Here is a 15,118-nt window from a genome sequence, read left to right on the forward strand (position 1 = left end):
GATCCTGGGATTCTGAGCAGGGCTCCTAGATTGCCTGTTCAAGGAGGCCACCCTACTTTGTCCTGTCCTGCGTCCCCTGGGCGGTGGCGGCAAGACCTCCCCCAAATAAATGGCCTGTTCTAGCTCCAGCGTCCCACCCCCTAGCTGCCTACGGAAATCTAGGAGGGACGGTCCTTTCCTTTCCGCTTTCCCATCCGCCCCCGGAGCATCGTCGCACAGCTGGGTTGACTTGGGTCGCCTCCCCCTCTCCACTTCTAGTCTATCTTTCTCCAGGCACTTTGCTTCCGTCCACAGCCCCCCACCTTGGAAGGAAGACACGCTCCAAAGCTAGCCCATTAAAAGTGCACGACTTCTGCCCGGTCAGCCGAAGGAGCTCCCGCAGCCCGGCATTCCTCGGATTCCAGTGCTGTGACGTCCCCGGGGACCGTGCGCCCGCAGCGGGGGAGCCCGGGATCCACTTTTCAGCGCTGGGTGCGCGTCCCCGAGGCTGGCGCGCGCCCTCCCCTGCCGCCGCATTCCTAGCCCGCCCAGTGAGCACCCCGAGCTCTCCCCGCCTCCAGGCCCCCAGAGCAGCGGAGCCCAGCCCGGGGCGGGGGAGCGCGGCCAGCGGCGCCTGCTCGTCCCCTCCCACCCGGCCCCTTCCTCCGCCCTCCAGGCCGCTCGCGCTTCCTGGCACTCGGGCTCTCCCGGCGGCTCAAGTTCTGCACAACTTCTCCCGGCTGCCCAGCGTTGCGGCCGCGGGTCCGGGCCAGCTCGCTGCGCTCTGCGGCTCAGCCATCTCGTCCCCAGGGCAGGTCCTCGTGGAGCATCTGGCGCCACTTGGCCCCTGGCGGTCCCTTTCGGCGCCCACCTCTCTGATAGCCCCGGCCCCCTCGCGCGGGACGACGGTGCTCAGGTTCCTGGCCCTTTCTCCCCCCCCCCCCCCCCCCCCCCCCGGGTGCTCCAGGCGCGGCGGAACCCTCCCCGTGCCCTTCCTCTGCCAGCTCCTGGAAGCCAGTGGTGAGGACCTAGGCTCCCCGATGGTCACGGCGCGGCACCCGGGGCACTCCCGGGCTATGTAAGCAGGTAAGCCAGCCGGGCGGGAGCAGATGCTGGGGCTGCGCCAATTTGGGCTCGACGCCGGGGACGCCGGGGTGCGCGGTGGGGGCGCCAGGTGGCCAGCCGCCGGGCTTCTCTTCGAGTGTGGCGCTCGCTCGTCCGGGAGTGGGCTGGAAGGGGAGATCGGTCTGCGACTCTGGTTCAGCCAAGACATTGCCTCTAACTCGAGGTTCTTTTCTGCGTGTGAAGAGGGAGAGAGTCCCGGGAAGAGAAGAGGGCAGCTGGAGGTCTCCAGACCTCCCGGGCACTGGGGAGCGGACGTTGCTGTCGCTCTTTCGAGCAGGGGAACATAGCGCAGCGCCCTAACCTTGCCTCTGTGCCTCCTGTGGGGACTGGGTTTGCGAGGGGATCCTTGTGCTCTTTCCCCATGCCCCAGCCGTGTTGCCAAACTCTCGAATCCCTTGGCTCCTGCTTGAGTCGGACAGACAGACGCGCCAGGAAAACTTGCGGCCCCATCACCGCAGACCAAATTTCCACCTCGAACTTTGCGGGTTCCGAGAGTAAATAGCTCATTTTCCCACGTGACCTCACTCTAGTTTTCAATCTTTGCAAATGGGTTCCCTACTTTTTCTGGGGGAATCTATGAGGTGCGCTGTCACTACCTCCCTTGGCCTCAGTTCTTGTCCCTCAGATCTTGTCGCCCCATCCCCATGTACAACTAGGGGAGATTTGGGGGGTTTTGACTTTAGCAGGTCCAGGGATTGGCTGTTACAGGGTCCTGCTGGAGGCGAGTTATGTTCAAACCGCTGGATGAATGGATGGTCAGAAGTTTACAAAATACACTGATTTCTTGAAATGGGTTCCCTCCCTCATTCATTCAATAAACTCTCATTGTTGAGGCTTCCCCTCTGCTAGGAGATCACACTACCAGAGTCTGCAATGCCCTGCAGGCAGCCCGTGGGCGGATGGGACCATGTGCCGGGAGAGAGGAGTTCTGCTAGAGTCGGGGAAGGCCAGGCCCTGGAGGAAAGCGGTTACCTGCATCGAGGGAATGATGCTCACCAGAGGAGTGGTTGGGACACTGATTCCAGAAGGCGGAACAGCTTGGGCAAAGTGAGGGGCGCGGAAGGGGGGTGCAGAAAGTCTTGGATAAGGACCCGGTGGCTAGAGGAGCATGTATGGGCAAGTTGGTACAGTGTTGTTGGCATAGTTCGCCCCCACCCCAGTAGAAACGAAACCGGAAGTTTGTTCCCCACTTCCCGTGACCACAAGTAGCTTCCAGGGATCAAAAGCTTCCCCCTTGGACCTACTCCTTCTCCTTGATGTCTCCCCTAGGCGGTTCTGTGGGGTGACAGGTATGCTCGTTGTTAATTGACACCCCCCCCCACCCATCTCAGTATCCCAATGAGGAACCATCCCACGCCGCTACAGAACCTTGTCCTGAGAGAGCTTTGGGCGTGGACAGAACAGCTTGGCTCTTAGAAGTGACAGCTTGCTTTGCTTCCCCTTTGGTGCTGGGAACCTAACCCAGGCAGGGCCTTATGCTCGCCAGGCAAGTGCTTCGCACATCCCAGCCCTCAGCTCCCTAACAGCTCTCTTGAGCTGACCCTGGATAATATGATGTCCTCTTATCTGGTCTGGGTGCGTGGCTGGCACGCCTGTACATGGCCGAATCCGTTCAAGGAAGTGGCTCTGTGTCTTGGTCGCTGCTTTTAAGTCATTGATTTTTTCTTTCGTGGAGTTACCTTTCCTTTTTCTGAACACATGGGAACTGAAATCTTCCGTAATTGTGAGAAGGTCGGGCACATCCTGCCTGCAAAAGCTCCTCACTGCAGGAGAGGCTTTCTGTGGGACGGTTCCCTGGACTGAGGTGTTCTCCCAATTCCTAGTGGCTGCTCCTGGTCAAGATGCCAGATCCCCAGCCTTCAGGTACCTCAGGCTGGTGCATGGAAGTGGCTCCCTACAACTTGGGGGTGTTTATTCAAGATCCTCTCCCAGCCTTTCTGTGATCAAGCAGTTCTTTGATCGAAAGTCTGGAAGCTGGAAGGTGGGGAGGGGGTGGCAGCGGGCCTGAGGGAAGTGTGCACCAAGAGGGCCTACCCTGCCTGTCTCAGGGCTCCGTGCAGGCTCCCTTGGTTGGTATGCACACGCTCAGTTATTCACGTTTATGGGTGCAGTTATGCAGTTATTCACGTTTGTGTTTGTTATGTTGCATGGTCCCCTGAGAGAGAAACACTAGTTAGGGAGGCTGTCTTCATATTGGAACACCACGAAGAATTCGGAGTTTTCAGGGGAGTTCTTCCTTCCCCGTGGACCAGCAGAAGTCTGGACCTGAGGAATTCCATAGCACACATGCCTTCTAACTGGATTAAACCCCAACAGGGCGGCAAATATCAGCCCCTTCCTAGCAAATTGAGCTCACCTGGGGTCCAGAGCCATGCGTCGTACATGCGTCTTGTCCGTTTTTGAAGAAGCATTTGGTCACATTCTTGCATTTGAACTACTCATTGCTTGGTTACCTAGTGCTGTGTGTGGTTTTCAAGTCCATCCTGGGCCTTGGAACACTGCTAGGCACTTGGTTGGAGGTAAGGCAGGAGAAAAGATAAGATGAAATACTTAATTAGCCAATTAAGGAAGGAGGGAAACAGACACCAACGCTTCAGTAGGGAGGAAGCGTGTCTGAGATGAGCTTTCTGATCTCCGAGAGACTTGAGTAAATGGATTTAATTTGCCCTCCTCCTCTTCAGAAGGGCTGATTGAATGGTCCCAGGAATTGGCGGGGCTGATAGCTGCTACCACTTGTGGAGTGTGTGTGTGTGTAATTGAAATACAGCTAGACTTGAATTCCAACTCTGCCGATTAAAATTTCCTTCACCTCTATTTACATTGCGTGTATGTGTGTGGGCATGCCTGTGGAAGTCTGGGTTGGGTCTTTTTTCACTGTTTGGGTCCCAGGGATCAAACTTTGTCAAGGTTGGCGGCCAGCATCCTCCCACTGAACCATCCCACCAGCCAGCACAGCTCTGCTGTCAGCTTCTTCATCTGCAAGGGGCAGCTCGCCAGGGCATCTCTCCGACTTCGGTGTGATGCTGTATAGTGTACAGTCTGAAAGACCAAGGCAGGATGGTGTCTGTGTGTTGGCGGCCTCGTACGTGGCCGTGAATGTGTTCTTTGTTAACTCAGCAGCCTGAATTCACATGTGTGCCAACATACACATAAGCTTTGTTCTTGACTTTGCTTTAGACTATTGGCTCACAGCAAACATGCGGGCTGGCAGCTGCATGTAGCCCTTCACGCTGAAGGAGGTCCACAGTACCCCAGGCGGTAGGAAGTACCCCAGGAAGAAGGCAGGGAAAAGACCTCGTTTGTCTGCTCTTCTCCGTGACAAGGGCCTAGTGTGTTGTGCGGGGTCTCTGCTCTTCTCCATGACAAGGGCCTAGTGTGTTGTGCGGGGTCTTCGCATTTCGAATGCCGAGATCCGGTTAATTAAAGGATGTCAGGATCACTGCCTGTGTTTAGCAAGGGTGCAGAAACTAGCTGCTCACAAAGGCGTTCCTCGGCAGCCTTCAGCTCCGTCTTTGAAGCCCCAACACAGAGTCAGCTTACGCTAGAACAAGGCCGGCCACAGGTGGCTTGAATTTTGATGTTGCCTTTCATCCAAGAACCCTGAAGTATTTGGCAAACATGAACTCATTGATCTTCCTATCAACTTCCTGGGAGGAAGCCCGTGAAGAAAGGGACTCAGGCATCGTCAGGAGGACAGGTGTGTCCTTAGCGCAGTATGGATTGTGACCACAAAGATCTGGGTAAATTCCCCACCTGTGGAATTGCGCGCAGGCTTGGAAGGGTCAGGAGGACAAAGCCCAGAAAAATGTTTCACCAAGATTTTTATGGTTGGGAGGAGAAAGGAAATTTATTCTTCTTAGACCTACTGTGCCTTTTTGCATGTACACATGAAAATATGTTATTCACAGTTCTGAATTAAAGGATGCTATGAGAAGCTTGTGTATGCATGTGAGGTTGGCTGAGTCTGAGGTGGGTTGTAAATGGGGTATTGATTTCGCAGCCCTTCCCTCCCCTCCCCTGCCCTCCTCTTCCCTTCCCTCCCCTTCTCTTCCCTTTCTTTCCCTTCCCTGCATTTCTTACTTTCCCTATCTGCCATGCGTTTGTTTGCGGTGGTCATTAGTACATCAGCCTTACATACGAAGTTTGATATGTGATAGTTTAGGTTCATCCTCAGGCAGTTAAATTAGACCCATGTCAATACTGCTTCCTGAGCCTAGTCCCTCAGCCTGACCCAGGGGACCTTTGTAGTCAGAGATCTTGTATTGTAGCTGGCTGCCCCACATTGCTTGCTGTCTTCCGACAGGGAGAAAGGATGCTGGTGAGGAGGAAAGCAGAAAGGGGTAGTGCCTGGTGGCGCAGCCTCTTACAGTTAGTAAATTACCATTTTGGGGAGCTGGGGGATGGCTCAGTGGTTAAGAACACTTGCCGCTCTTGCAGAGGACCTGGGTTTTTAGCACTCATGGCTGGTGGCTCACAACCCTCTGTGAATGTCAGCTTCCAAGGACCAGACACCCTCTTCTGACTTCTGTGGCACACCCATACAGATGAGCGTATATACACATGTACATAGAAGTAAAATAAATCTTAAAATACCTTCTTCACTTTTGTAACATTTGCGTTCTTAGTGTGTAGCTGCAGTCCTGACTTCGGGAGCCTTTTGGGGGACCACTGCCTATCTACTTTGCCTTACAGCAGATTCCACCTGTGGGTCATGACCCCTTTGGGGGTCAAATGACCTTTTCTCAGGGGTCGCCTAAGACCATCAGAAAACACAGATATTACTATTCAAAAGAGTAGCAAAAGCCGGGCGATGGTGGCGCACGCCTTTAATCCCAGCACTCGGGAGGCAGAGGTAGGCGGATCTCTGTGAGTTCGAGACCAGCCTGGTCTACAGAGCTAGTTCCAGGACAGGCTCCAAAGCCACAGAGAAACCCTGTCTCGAAAAACCAAAAAAAAAAAAAAAAAAAAAAAAAAAAAAAAAAAAAAGAGTAGCAAAATTACAGTCATGAAGTAGCAATGAAATTAAATTTTGGTTGGTTGGGGGTCACCACCACATGAGGAATTGTGTTAAAGGGTCGTAGCATTGGGATGGCAGAGAAGCTCTGACTTATAGGGATTTTAGCTCAGAGAAATGTTATTCATTATTGAGAATTATTGGGAGCTCCTCAGCTCTATGGTCTGTGTGAAGACGTTTTGCGTCTACACAGTATATTTTAACTTACGTATTCTAAATTTCCACTTTAGAAGTTCCTTTCTTTCGCTCTCTTTTTTTTCCATACAACTTTCCTCCGTTAGCTGAGGCAATAAATCTGAAACCCTAGAGGGTACTAATCAGCTGGGGGCTTCTGAAAACATGGAAATTCCTGTACCATCCCCCTTGCTTTCCTCGGCTTTGGGGTGAGCTTGAGAATTTCCTTTTCCAGGAGCTCCTGTGTGTTGCTGCTGCCTCCCGTTTCCTGAATAACCGCACTCAGAGAATGACTGAGCAAAGATCTAACCTGCCCTGGTCCTCAGGCTTGCTGTGGTAGTCTCTCACTTGTTCACTCTTGTGTGCGTGTGTGTGTGCGCGCACACATATGTATACATACATATATATATGTATGTAAAATATTATATAGGTCATACTTTATGCTTGCTTGTCTCCTGACATGCCATTCTTAGCACCGAAATTAACCCTTTCCCTCAAACTTCCTGTCACAAGCCACAGTCACTAGTCATGGCCTTCGAGCTGGCCTCTTTAGCATATTTCCAGCTTGCTCTTCGCTTCATCCGTGACGCGGTAGCGTGTCCCAAGACTGTTAAGAGCCGTCTCTCACATGTTCTCCAACTACTGTTTCAGGACTGGGGGAAGCATAATAAAAAGTTTTTATTTAGGTACTAAAGCTGTTGGCATCTCATTGCTCTTGTGGCTGGCAAAGCTTCTCTCTCAGGGCCGCCTTCCCACCTCATCCGCTGCTTTGCCCTCTTTCCACACTGGCACTCCCGCCCTCCCCTGCGCTGGGCTTACTTCCTGTCCTCGCCCAGAGTGCCCTGTTCCCTGTCTGCCTGCCTAGCTTGTCGGCTAAGCCCACCTTCCCTGCTGCTGGTCCTCTCTTCTCTGGGGACCAGGCTTATGGAGTAGGTTGTAGCTCAGACTGACGGCAAACACACAGCCCTTGGGCCTCAGCCTCTCCAATACTAGGGATGTTTTTCTTTGTGGACCCTTAACACCTTGACTCTGTGCTCTGGCAAGTTCCATCCAATGTACACTCAGTTTACTGTTTTGTCAGCCCTCCCAGGCCTATCCCTCCTGGACCCTCTCAGAAGGGATCGATCTCTGTGTGGAGACTTCCGAGGAGCAGCTGGAGCAATGCTGCTGTTAGTGCCGGTTTGCAGACGAGGAATTAAATTAATTTCTAAAAAGGTATTAGACACTCAGTGAATGAACGCCTTTTTGAGATGCAGACCTGAGGGTTAGGAGTACATTCTGCTTTGGAATTTATTGCTTATTCTCTAATGAGCAGCCATAGTCCTAGGACAAATACATCTTGTTAATGACTGTAGATGATTAGAATTTAATTTTTGAATGGCTTATTTATATTATTTTATATGTCTCAGTGTTTTTCTGCATGTTTGTATGTATACCACATGCATGCCAGGTGCCCACGGAGATCAGAAGAGGGCATCAGATCCCCAGAAACTGGAGTTACTGATGGCTGTTAGCTACCATGTGGGTGCTGGGAATTGAACCCAGATTCTCTACTAGAGCAACCATTGCTCTAAACCATTGTGCTATCTTTTTTAACCCCCAGTTTAAAAGATTAAACATATCTGTGTTCCTATACACATTTTTTTTTTTTTTTTTTGGTTTTTCGAGACAGGGTTTCTCTGTGGCTTTGGAACCTGTCCTGGAACTAGCTCTGTAGACCAGGCTGGTCTCGAACTCCCAGAGACCCGCCTGCCTCTGCCTCCCGAGTGCTGGGATTAAAGGCATGCGCCACCACCGCCCGGCTCCTATACACATTTTTTATGTGGGAGGGTCTTCTGTTTTGTGTTGATTTCATTGGTTAATAAAGAAACTGCCTTGACCATTTGATAGGCCAGCCCTTAGGTGGGTGGAGTAGACAGAACAGAATGCTGGGAAGAAGGGAAGTTAGGCAGATGCCATGCCTCTCCTCTCCAGGGCAGACGCGATGGAGCCAGCTGCCAGGTCAGACATGCTGAATCTTTCCCCCCCCCCGATTAGCCACCACCTCATGGTGCTACACAGATTATTAGAAATGGGTTAATCAAGATGTGAGAACTAGCCAATAAGAGGCTAGAACTAATGGGCCAAGCAGTGTTTAAATGAATACAGTTTGTGTGTTGTTATTTTGGGGCATAAGCTAGCCAGGCGGCCGGGAGCTGGGTGGCAGGAAGTGGCCCACCGCTCCTTCTACACATTTTATTTATTCATTTGTGGAAATAAATCACACCTGTAAGATACCATCCAAAGTTGATAATAATATTTTTTCTTTGCACATTAGTGTGTATGTATTCTGTGTATGTTTGTGTGTGTGTGTGTGCACGCACAGGTGTGTGTATGTTTCTGAGAGGCTCAACTTTATGTGGGAAGGTTTCCTCAATAGCATGGAAGCGGGAACATTCAGCTGAAACCAGAACGCAACAGTCTGCCATTCTAGCAAATCATCTTGCTCCAGGGATCCTTGTCTGTCTGTGGCATGCTGGGATTGGATGGGCTGATACGCCCACCGGGCATCTGCATGGGTGCTAAGGATCTGAACTCAGGGCCGCAGACTTGCTGGACCATGCTTTATGCGCCTCCAGCCCTAAGGGTTGTGTCCCTAAGGTTCTGCCTTGCCCCGATTCTTCAGAAGCATGACCGTGTTTGCTCTCCTTTTCGACCCTTGCAGATGTGGTGACTGGGAATGCCGCAGACAAGTTACAGTTTAGGAGCGCTAGAGAATCAAGGCTGGCTGAGTGGTTTTTGCAGGTTATCTCAGAACTCCGTATCCCTCCTGTTCCCTGTTGTCCTGCACCTCGTGCAAGGAGGACAGGCCACTAGCATCCTTCAGCGCTCAGCTCTAGATTCGCGTGCACACACACACACATGCGGAGCTCAGAGGAACATCTGGACTGCCATCCTTCGAGCACCTTCTACACTTTGTTTGAGGCAGGGTTTCTTACTGGCCTGAAACTTGACCAAGTAGGCTACACTGGCTGTGAAGTTCTGTGGATCCCTTCATCTCCCCTTATCACCTCGCCGTCGATGGGACACACTTGGCTTTTTACCTGTGCTCAAGGGTTCAAATCTAGCTCCTCATGCTTTAGTGGCAAGTACTTACCAAGGGCTCTGTTTTCCCTACCTTAGCTATTAGTTTGATTTTACTTGTTTGTTTTTGAGACAGGGTCTCTCTATGTAGTGCTGGCTGGCCTGGAACTAGCCATATAGGCCAGGCTGACTTCAAATAACAGAAATCTGCCAGCCTCTGCCTATTGAGTGCTGGGTGGGCTCAGAGGTGTGTGTCACTGCATGGGCTATTAGTTATTAGCTTTAATTAAAGGGTTGACGGGTTGGCCTTCCTGCTCATGACGAAAGCAGCTTGCTTTCCTTACAGAACTGAGATAGGTGGTGACATCTGGGCATGTCCCCAGGTCATAAGATCGGCTCTTGCCGTTATTTCTGTTCCCAGAGAGAAAGGGTTAAAGGAAAGTCATGAGTCACCTATAGATGGTGTTCGCTCCTCTGAATCCAACCTCAGACAGACACCTCCCTCCAGTGCTTCAGATTTATAGCCCACTGGGCCTGGGCCTCTGTCAGGCAGCAGGTGTTTCCTGAACTGACTCAATATTTCCCACTGACGGTCATGCTGTTTCCTTGCTTCTGCATCCTAACCCATTCTGTGCCTGCCCAAGCGGTCTCCTGGGGCCCTCAAACACCACTTTCCCTGTGCCGGGTCAGGCCTCCCTGCCCTTGTGTTCTTGGTTGTGGCTTTTACCCCCTGATGTTTGGGTCTCCCTTGTCAGGCTCTCCACCCCATCAGCCAGCTCTCAGCTGCCTGGGAACTGCGCCTGCCTCAGTCCCTCACAGGATGGCCTTTCTCCTGCTGTTGACACCTGCAGCCAGCTGCTCACCAGACCTGCCCGTACCAGCCCTTGCGTTATCGTAGCCCTTTGGTGAGGACGGCCATCAGAGCATCCTGTTGTGTCCGGGAAATGTTCTCCTGTGGCCGCTCATGGTCTGCAGAGCCCATCTAAGACAGTTCTGACAGTCCCACTCCTCCACTTAAACCTTTCTTGCTGGGTTGTGAGGCGTGGCCATCCAGATGTGGAGAAGGGTTTAAAGAGTCACACAAGGGTGAGCATCAGGCATGGGTAGTGGACATTGGCACAGAAATGTGCTATTGTTTCCCAAGTAAATAGTTACTTTGAACATCCCAGGAGCTGAGGGGATGGCTCAGTGAGTAAAAGGTTTGCAGCCCAAACATGCGTTTGAATCCCCAGCACCCACATAGAAAGCCAGACTTGATAGTGTGCACACCCGTAATTAATGCTGGGGCTGGAGGGTGGAGACAGGAGGATTACTCTGACTCTGAACAGCCAGTCTAGACTCTGACTAAACATAAGGGGGAAGAAGAGAAGGGATGCTAACCTCAGTCCTCCGCAGGCAAGTGTACATGTGTATGTACTTAGGCACTTGCGTGCACATGAACACACACACACAAATGTGCTTACACCATACATTTAAACACTCATACAAACATGTGCTTAAACCATATGTTTACACACACACACACACACACACACACACACACACACACACACGTTGGCAGAATGATCCAAGCTATCTAGCAATTGATCTTTCCCAGCTGCCTCGGCTAGCCTCAGCCTCCAGGCTCCCTGTCGCCCTCCTCCAGATATTTTCCTTGGCTGAAAAGATGTTGATTTGACTGATGATTTTACTGTGACTTCTCCTTTGAATCTCTTCTCATTCGTATATATCATATATAGAGAGAATATATATGAATATATATGATATATATTCACATTTTTTCGTTTTATCAGATCATGTAGTAAGTTACTTGGAAATAGGTGTTTTTCTAATGTTGACAATCTTCCTGGAATGAACTTAACTTTACACACACACACACACACACACACACACACACACACACACACACGATTTGTTAGGGTGACATGTAGACTTGTTCTAGCTAGTTGAACAATGACTGTCTACTAATGGGAGGTTCGAGAAACTACTAGTTCAGTTCACAAGGCTGGATGTCTCAGCTGGTCTTCAGTGTATGCTAGAATCCCAAAGAAGTAGGCTGCCATGCTGATGAAGACTGAGAGCAAGCCAGCAGAGAGCTTCCTCCACGTCTCTTACGTAGACTTCCAGCAGAAGAGATGGTCCAGATTTAAGGTAGATCTTCCCACCTCAGAAGACCTGGATTAAAAGTGAGCCTTCCCATTTCAGAGGATTTAACCAATAAAAACTTCCTCACAAGTGTACCCAGCTGCTTGGGTTTTAGATAATTTCAGATGTAGTCAAGTTGACAACCAAAAATTGCATCACACCCATTAACCCGAGAGAATCTTAAGAAGATGGAATGGCTATTGTCCTTTTGCTTCCTTGCCTTGCCCCTTAACTCTGGGGAGTATATTCTGGTCTCTGTGGAAGGATCTGTGAGCATGGAGTAGTACACCTGGTTGAGGAGCATCTTGAACTGCGCAGTGACTTCTGCCACCCGTCTCTCTGCTCTGGGATGGAGAGGTCGGAGGTCCTTCACAGCGGTGACTTCTGCCACCCCTGCCACCCCCCTCTCTCTGCTCTGGAATGGAGAGGTTGGAGGTCCATCACAGCAGTGACTTCTGCCACCTCTCTCTCTGCTCTGGGATGGAGAGGTCGGAGGTCTTTACAACAGTGACTTCTGCCACCTCTCTCTCTGCTCTGGGATGGAGAGGTGGGAGGTTCTTCACAGCACTTCTAGGCTTCAGTTTGCTTGGGTCCGATAGTCTCCCCAGGTCTAGTAGTCAGAACGAAGGAGGATGATGGTGCATTAGGTTTATGAAGGGTGTACTTGCCTGACAGCGGGGTCAATGGAGACAGTTCAAGCAAAGAGATTTCACTGAAGACTCTGGGAGACAACATTGTCTCTGACATGGGAAGATGGGGATCCTTGGGGTGTATTTGCTCAGTGTTCTCTTTGTAACATCATGGAGGTCACATTCCTAGCAGCCCTGTCCTGCGTTGGAGCTTCAGAGGGTGAGGGGGGACAGATGCACAAACGGAAAGCGGATGTAGATAATGACAAGCAGCTGGTCTGATGGCACTTGAGACACCCTGCAGAGCCACATGCAAGGACTCTGTCTAGCACTCTGAGTGGCTTGTTTCCTTGATCTTGACATTGCCCTGTGAACTAAGGATGTCACCGGGCTGTTACAGAACGACCTAGAGAGGCTAAGTGACTTGTGGCAGAGGCTGCAAACACTATCCAAACACTGGTTCTGTACAACACCACTCGGCGCGGGGAGACTAGTTGGAGAGCTGGGTGGGAATCTGGGCATGAATCCAGAACTTGCGTTTGTAGACACTGAGGTGGCTGAGGTTTCTGAGTATCGTGTTACAGGGAATGATATCACAGTAGGTAGAGTTAGTCCTAGCACTGTAAAAGGTTAAGATTTTGGAAACAATAGGATATGTATCGAATAGTGTAACAAGTAATGGTAGACGGACAGCTGTTTGGAAGGGTGTGGATGCTCAAGTACTAATAGGTACTGTGAGTGATAGCCTATGTTTAAAATGACTAAGGGAAGGAAAGGGAACAATTGTACCTAATGGCTCTTAAGGACCAAAGAGAAACATTACCTCGAACCATCCATCGCTGCCGTATGGTCACTGAGGGACTGCCAGGGACTAGTGCTCTTGACAGCACGATTGGATTCCATCTTGGGTTAAGGGAAGGCAGTATAGTTAGGGGCCATCATCTCCATCAGATTAGTTGTACCGACTTGTCAGTGCTCCCTGAGGTTTGCCTGGTGATGTCCCCTCCAGGAGGGGTAGGAAGGGTCACTGGACCCTCAGCTGGGATTCCAGCTGCTCCCTCCTGCACTTCCCAGGCTGCTGTCTGCGGGTCTGCCCTAAGAGCATGTGGAAGTGTCCGAGTGTACAAATCTCTGGACCGTTACACTCGAGGAGGACTCCATGTGTGCTGCCATGGAGACGTTGTTATGCACCCCAGGGTAAGACTTTCCAGGCTGCAGTTGCTTTGGGGCTACCACAGGGCTCCCCAGATTGAGTCCTAGTGGAGTTATTTTCTGGCTTCTCATTGGTGCCCCTTTGAAGGGAAAAGTAGACATTTATTTGAGTCTCTCCAGGAAACGAGCTCTTGGCATAGCCAGCAGGATTATGGCAAAGTCAAGGATGAGACTGACAACTGAAGCTGGACTGATGTGAGTGAATTCCAGTGTGTTCCTCCTTCCCCACGTGGCGCCTTGGCGATAGTTGTTTGCGTCCTACCTGGGTCATGAGACGTGTAACTGAGGTTTGAACCATTGGGATGTGGAGAGACTTGGAGGTGGATGGGAGATTCCAGGGTGGCCATTTTTCCCCCTATACGGAGTGTCATTCCTGCTCGATGAATGGGGTTCACTGCATTAGGTGGAAACCCCTAAGAGTGGTTGATGGTTTAGAACAAATATTATGGTCCCTGAAAGCAGTACGTAAGGATGAGAGTGTCGGCAAGCTGCCGTAGAGGCTGCCTGGCCGCTGCTAACGTGTAATGAGATGTGTAACTGAGCCCGAGATGGCTGCTGAGGGGCATTGCAACAATAAAGGGACATTCTGGACATGCGACTGATGGCCTCCAACACAGCTTCCGATCTGAGAAGGAAAGGAGATAACAGGCAGAGGAGATGGAGGAGTTGGCTTGCCCCTTCTTCCAATTGGAGATGACCCACTTTGTGCCTCTGAAAGAAGGGCCGGTGCAGATGCCAGAGGCTCTTCCACTGTGGTAGTCCTGGGTACCATGTTTCTTCAGTGTTGTCTCTGTTGCTGAGTTCCGAGGCCTGGGACCCTTGCTTGGAATGTGAGGGAAAAGGCTTTCAGATCACTTTCTCAAGGTTGCTGTTACAGCCTCACTGCTTGTCATGGGACGGTAGCCTGAGACCTTGTTATCTTGCTTGTCTTCTGTTTAAAAAAAAAATGTTTCACTAGATAGATGTATAATGCTACTTCTGAGCGTTTTATGGATTTGGAAGCCAGTTTGAGAGATGTACAGATGCATCTAAAGGAACGAGCATGGGTACAGAGCTGGGCGCAGCTGTGGAATTCTTGGCAGCATTGCGATTGGATAGAGCACAGATGATATCCGTCAAGGTGACTGGGAATATTCCGAAGTTGCATCTGGCTATAAATGAGAACCCGGTACCCAGGAGGGGATTGCCGCCCTGTAAGGTGTTGGCCAGGGAGGCCGTGAAAGACACTACAATGATGAAGGCTGTTGCTGTCTTGGTTGTGTGCCAGGACTAGATGATAAGACATAGCATGCTTTGGTCTGGCTACTGCTCACCCATGCTCCGTAAGCAAGCCCAGTGTATTAATTGGTTCCCCGGGTTGTCTGGGTACTTGATTTGTCTCCTAGGTGATTTTTTTAAGATCCCGTCACGTGCGTAATGATTGTCGACCATCACACTCGTCCCTTAAAGCATGGCAGTGAGGACTGTTCACATGTTTTCTAGTTTGTTGTAGGAGGCCACTTGTTCATTTCTTGACTGCCCAGACTGCTGGAATAATCACCCAGAAGCTGTATTAATTACAACACTGCTTGGACTATTAGCTTATGCATATTTCTAGCTCACTCTTATCTCTTAAATTAACTCATTTCTATTATATTTTACCACAAGGGCTTGTGGCCTACCGGCAAGATTCTAGGATTAAAGGCTTGTGCCACCACTGCCCAGCATGACTCTGCCTTCTTTCTCCCAGCATTCAGTTTAGTTTTCCTGCCAAGCTCTATTTCTGCTAAGCCACTGG

At 50.8% G+C, this 15,118-nt stretch overlaps 1 protein-coding gene across 2 annotated transcripts in view; it reads left to right on the forward strand.

The window, feature by feature from the left end:
- The first annotated feature begins 1,024 nt into the window (after positions 1–1,024).
- Ptpn14 (protein tyrosine phosphatase non-receptor type 14) overlaps positions 1,025–15,118 on the forward strand; it is a 138,485-nt gene continuing 124,391 nt past the window's right edge. For both annotated transcript variants that reach the window (XM_041635331.1, XM_041635333.1), the window contains exon 1: positions 1,025–1,065. The gene's annotated coding sequence lies outside the window, so the exon portion shown is untranslated. The remainder of the gene's footprint in view (positions 1,066–15,118) is intronic.

The sequence above is a fragment of the Microtus oregoni genome, unplaced genomic scaffold (assembly GCF_018167655.1).
Source record: "Microtus oregoni isolate MIOR12 unplaced genomic scaffold, Mior012 000047F_ref0000412, whole genome shotgun sequence".
NCBI classification, from domain to species: domain Eukaryota; kingdom Metazoa; phylum Chordata; class Mammalia; order Rodentia; family Cricetidae; genus Microtus; species Microtus oregoni.